Here is a 6,230-nt window from a genome sequence, read left to right on the forward strand (position 1 = left end):
GTATCTAATCCTATCTTGTGTGATACTGTCTGCTGAGCTGTGTATCTAATCCTATCCTGTGTGATACTGTCTGCTGAGCTGTGTATCTAATCCTATCCTGTGTGATACTGTCTGCTGAGCTGTGTATCTAATCCTATCCTGTGTGATACTGTCTGCTGAGCTGTGTATCTAATCCTATCCTGTGTGATACTGTCTGCTGAGCTGTGTATCTAATCCTATCGTGTGATACTGTCTGCTGAGCTGTGTATCTTATCCTATCCTGTGTGATACTGTCTGCACAGCTGTGTATCTAATCCTATCCTGTGTGATACTGTCCGCTGAGCTGTGTATCTAATCCTATCCTGTGTGATACTGTCTGATGAGCTGTGTATCTAATCCTATCATGTGTGATACTGTCCGCTGAGCTGTGTATCTAATCCTATCATGTGTGATACTGTCTACTGAGCTGTGTATCTAATCCTATCCTGTGTGATACTGTCCGCTGAGCTGTGTATCTAATCCTATCCTGTGTGATACTGTCTGATGAGCTGTGTATCTAATCCTATCCTGTGTGATACTGTCTGCTGAGCTGTCAATCTAATCCTATCCTGTGTGATACTGTCTGCTCTGCTGAGCTGTGTATCTAATCCTATCCTGTGTGATACTGTCTGATCTGCTGAGCTGTGTATCTAATCCTATCCTAATCCTGTGTGATACTGTCTGATGAGCTGTGTATCTAATCCTATCCTGTGTGATACTGTCTGTTGAGCTGTGTATCTAATCCTATCTTGTGTGATACTGTCTGCTGAGCTGTGTATCTAATCCTATCCTGTGTGATACTGTCTGCTGAGCTGTCAATCTAATCCTATCCTGTGTGATACTGTCTGCTCTGCTGAGCTGTGTATCTAATCCTATCCTGTGTGATACTGTCTGATCTGCTGAGCTGTGTATCTAATCCTATCCTGTGTGATACTGACTGCTGAGCTGTGTATCTAATCCTATCCTGTGTGATACTGTCTGATGAGCTGTGTATCTAATCCTATCCTATGTGATACTATCTGCTGAGCTGTGTATCTAATCCTATCTTGTGTGATACTGTCTGCTGAGCTGTGTATCTAATCCTATCTTGTGTGATACTGTCTGCTGAGCTGTGTATCTAATCCTATCCTGTGTGATACTGTCTGCTGAGCTGTGTATCTAATCCTATCCTGTGTGATACTGTCTGCTGAGCTGTGTATCTAATCCTATCCTGTGTGAACCTGTCTGCTGAGCTGTGTATCTAATCCTATCCTGTGTGATACTGTCTGCTGAGCTGTGTATCTAATCCTATCCTGTGTGATACTGTCTGGTGAGCTGTGTATCTAATCCTATCATGTGTGATACTGTCTGCTGAGCTGTGTATCTTATCCTATCATGTGTGATACTGTCTGCTGAGCTGTGTATCTAATCCTATCCTGTGTGATACTGTCTGGTGAGCTGTGTATCTAATCCTATCATGTGTGATACTGTCTGCTGAGCTGTGTATCTTATCCTATCATGTGTGATACTGTCTGCTGAGCTGTGTATCTAATCCTATCCTGTGTGATACTGTCTGGTGAGCTGTGTATCTAATCCTATCATGTGTGATACTGTCTGCTGAGCTGTGTATCTAATCCTATCATGTGTGATACTGTCTGCTGAGCTGTGTATCTAATCCTATCCTGTGTGATAGTCTGCTAAGCTGTGTATCTAATCCTGTCATGTGTGATACTGTCTCTTGAGCTGTGTATCTAATCCTATCCTGTGATACTGTGTGCTGAGCTGTGTATCTAATCCTATCATGTGTGATACCGTCTGCTGAGCTGTGTATCTAATCCTATCCTGTGTGATACTGCCTGTTGAGCTGTGTATCTAATCCTATCATGTGTGATATTGTCTGTTGAGCTGTGTATCTAATCCTATCCTGTGTGATACTGCCTGTTGAGCTGTGTATCTAATCCTATCCTGTGAGATACTGACTGCTGAGCAGTGTATCTAATCCTATCATGTGTGATACTGTCTGCTGAGCTGTGTATCTAATCCTATCCTGTGTGATAGTCTGCTAAGCTGTGTATCTAATCCTGTCATGTGTGATACTGTCTCTTGAGCTGTGTATCTAATCCTATCCTGTGATACTGTGTGCTGAGCTGTGTATCTAATCCTATCATGTGTGATACTGTCTGCTGAGCTGTGTATCTAATCCTATCATGTGTGATACTGTCTGCTGAGCTGTGTATCTAATCCTATCCTGTGTGATACTGCCTGTTGAGCTGTGTATCTAATCCTATCATGTGTGATACTGACTGCTGAGCTGTGTATCTAATCCTATCCTGTGTGATACTGTCTGCTGAGCTGTGTATCTAATCCTATTATGTGTGATACTGTCTGTTGAGCTGTGTATCTAATCCTATCCTGTGTGATACTGTCTGCTGAGCTGTGTATCTAATCCTATCCTGTGTGATACTGACTGCTGAGCAGTGTATCTAATCCTATCCTGTGTGATACTGTCTGTTGAGCTGTGTATCTAATCCTATCATGTGTGATACTGACTGCTGAGCTGTGTATCTAATCCTATCCTGTGTGATACTGTCTGCTGAGCTGTGTATCTAATCCTATCCTGTGTGATACTGTCTGCTGAGCTGTGGATCTAATCCTATCATGTGTGACACTGACTGCTGAGCTGTGGATCTAATCCTATCATGTGTGATACTGACTGCTGAGCAGTGTATCTAATCCTATCCTGTGTGATACTGTCTGCTGAGCAGTGTATCTAATCCTATCCTGTGTGATACTGTCTGTTGAGCTGTGGATCTAATCCTATCATGTGTGATACTGTCTGCTGAGCTGTGGATCTAATCCTATCATGTGTGATACTGTCTGCTGAGCTGTGGATCTAATCCTATCATGTGTGATACTGACTGCTGAGCTGTGGATCTAATCCTATCCTGTGTGATACTGTCTGTTGAGCTGTGGATCTAATCCTATCATGTGTGATACTGACTGCTGAGCTGTGTATCTAATCCTATCATGTGGGACACAGTGTCCGCAGCGGACTACACTGCCCATCAGGAGTGGTCGGGGTACTCGGGATGGATTGGGTTAATCTGGGGTCACATACTTTGTCCTTCTTCAGGTCCTTCCCTATTGTTGTAGATCACTGTTACATCACCAGGAAATCTCAGCTCCGGGGCCAGGAAATCAGCGGAAATCTTGTAGGACCGGATCCTACTCCTGCTGGTAACCCCTGCACTGCCAGCAATGAGGAGAAGGATCCCACCGTACCCCCAACAAAAGAGAAAGTGTCACTACGAAATGTGACCGTGTAAAAATCCAGCCTTATACAAGCAATTAAAAGGATAAATGTACAATAATAATAAATAATAATGATGTGGGGGTCCTGCCCAATGTATGTTAGGGAATGGAGTGTAATATGGCAACTCGGTGCTCAAATACTGCCAAATAGTGCGCTGACAACACAGCTGATCTCATAGGGAGCTAGGCAGGGCGGCCAGATACTGGGGGACTAGGCAGGGCGGCCAGGGATTAGGGGACTAGGCAGGGCGGCCAGATACTGGGGAACTAGGCAGGGTGGCCAGGGATTAGGGGACTAGGCAGGGCGGCCAGGGACTGGGGAACTAGGGAGGACAGCCAGGGAGTGGGGGACTAGGCAGGGCGGCCAGATACTGGAGGACTAGGGAGGGCGGCCAGGTACTGGCGACTAGGCAGGGTGGCCAGGGACTGGGGGACTAGGGAGGACAGCCAGGGAGTGGGGGACTAGGCAGGGCGGCCAGGGACTGGAGGACTATGGAGGGCGGCTAGGGACTGGGTGACTAGGCAGGGCGGCTAGGGACTGGCGACTAGGCAGGGTGGCCAGGGACTAGGGAGGACAGCCAGGGAGTGGGGGACTAGGCAGGGCGGCCAGGGACTGGAGGACTAGGGAGGGTGGCCAGGGACTGGGTGACTAGGGAGGGCGGCCAGGGACTGGGGGACTAGGGAGGGCAGCCAGGGACTGGTCTGCTAGGCAGAGCAGCCAGGACCTGGAGGGCTAGGAAGGGCAGCCAGGGACTGGGGCACTAGAGAGGGAGGTCAGGAACTGAGGTGCTAGAGAGGACCGCCAGGGTCTGGGGGGATAGGGACTGGAGAGCTAAGGAGGACAGCCAGGGACTGGGGTCTAGATAGGGCGGCCTGGGACTGAAGGGCCAGGTAGGGCAGCCAAGAAATGGGGGGGGAGGGGATAGGGAGGGAAGTGAGTGTTTGGGGTCTATGGAGGGTGGCTAGGGACTGGAGTCTAGGGAGGGTGGCCAGGGACTGAGGAGCTAGAGAGGGGTGGCCAGGGACTGAGGAGCTAGAGAGGGGCAGCCAGCGACTGTGGGCTAAGGAGGGCAATCAGGGATTGGGTGCTAGAGAGGGCATCCAGGTGACTGTGGTCTAGGGATGGTGGCCAAGGACAGGGACCAGGTTCTGAAGTCTGGGACTGGGGAAATGGCATGGTGGCCAGTTATGATGGCTAGAGAGGGCGGCCAGTACTGGAGTGGAGGGTGGCTAGGGAGGGCCGTTGAGATGGGGAAACTAGGGAGCAAATGCTGTGAGGGATTGGGGGCTACAGAGGACTTTCAAGGACAGAGGGACTAGGGAGGAAGGGTGGCTAGAACATGGGGGCTAGTTGGGCCACCAGGATGAGGGCGATGAATGGCTTGGGAGGATGACCAGGATGAGGAAGAGTTGGAGGCCAGGGACTGGGAAAGGCAGAGAGGAACTCGGGAAATGGCATGGTGGCCAGTTATCATGGCTAGGGAGGGCAGTTGAGATTGGGAAACTAGGGAGGGAATGCAGTGAGGGATTGGGGGCTGCAGAGGACTTTCAAGGACAGAGGGACTAGGGAGGGAGGATGGCTGGAACAGGGGGCTATGTTAGACCACCAGGATGGGGGTGATGAATGGCTTGGGAAGGTGACCAGGACGGGGAATTGAGTGGGAGGCCAGGGACTGGGGAAGGCAGCCTGGGCTAGAGCGGGGGTCTCATATATGACCAAGACATGGGATAGGGAGGGAGGCCAGGCATTGGGGACTAGGGAGGTCAGCTGGGGAAATGACAGGTTATACAATACTGATAACTATAAAGCAGCAATAGGATGATGGATGAGTACGACATGATGGTATGTGTGATCTCACCTGGAAACGTCATTCTGGGATTCCCAGGAGTATGGTCTTGGGGTGGAGCAGAAACTCAATCATCTCGGGATCAGACATTAGTCACCATACACATGGTGCCGAGGTTCCACGGCAAGATATCACACGTGGGGCTTATTCACACGATACAATCCCAGCACAGTAATTTTGGAAAATCTTGAACTCATGGTGTCAATTTCTACAAGCTGTCCTAAATCTACAACTCCCATCGTGCCCTGACAACCAAACGTTGAGGAACCTTAGCTATAAAAATCATCTAGAAGACGGAGATTTATCTGGACTTTTGTGTCAGCTGAAATCCTCAGTATGACGGACGTCGACAGTTACATGCTGTACATAGTGGAAGTGATCAATGATCACGGGTCCTCTTAGGCGGGAGTTTAATAAAAAAAAGGAAAAGGTAATTTTCTCAAAACACCAAAAGCCAATAAAACAACCCCCTCCCCAAAAGACAATGGCGGAATTACAATGTATTGTTTTCACCATTTCTCCATTTTTTTCTTTGTTTTCCAGTATAATGACAATGAATGAATAGTGTCATCCAATACTACAACTCGTCCCATGGGGAAAAATAAATAATACGCCAGCCCTCGTACAGCTACGGACAGTACAGACAAAAAGTTTGGACACACCTTCTCATTTAAAGATTTTTCTGTATTTTCATGACTATGAAAATTGTACATTCACACTGAAGGCATCAAAACTATGAATTAACACATGTGGTATTATATACTTAATTTCAGATGTTTCACACTTTTTTGTTATGTCTTATATTCTAGTTTCTTCAAAGTAGCCACCTTTTGCTTTGATGACTGCTTTGCACAGTCTTGGCATTCTCTTGATGAGCTTCAAGAGGTAGTCACCGGGAATGGTCTTCCAACAATCTTGAAGGAGTTCCCAGAGATGCTTAGCACTTGTTGGCCCTTTTGCCTTCACTCTGCGGTCCAGCTCACCCCAAACCATCTCGATTGGGTTCAGGTCTGGTGACTGTGGAGGCCAGGTCATCTGGTGTAGCACCCCATCACTCTCCTTCTTTGTCAATTA

This window comes from Ranitomeya imitator, chromosome 2 (genome assembly GCF_032444005.1).
Source record: "Ranitomeya imitator isolate aRanImi1 chromosome 2, aRanImi1.pri, whole genome shotgun sequence".
Lineage (NCBI taxonomy): Eukaryota > Metazoa > Chordata > Amphibia > Anura > Dendrobatidae > Ranitomeya > Ranitomeya imitator.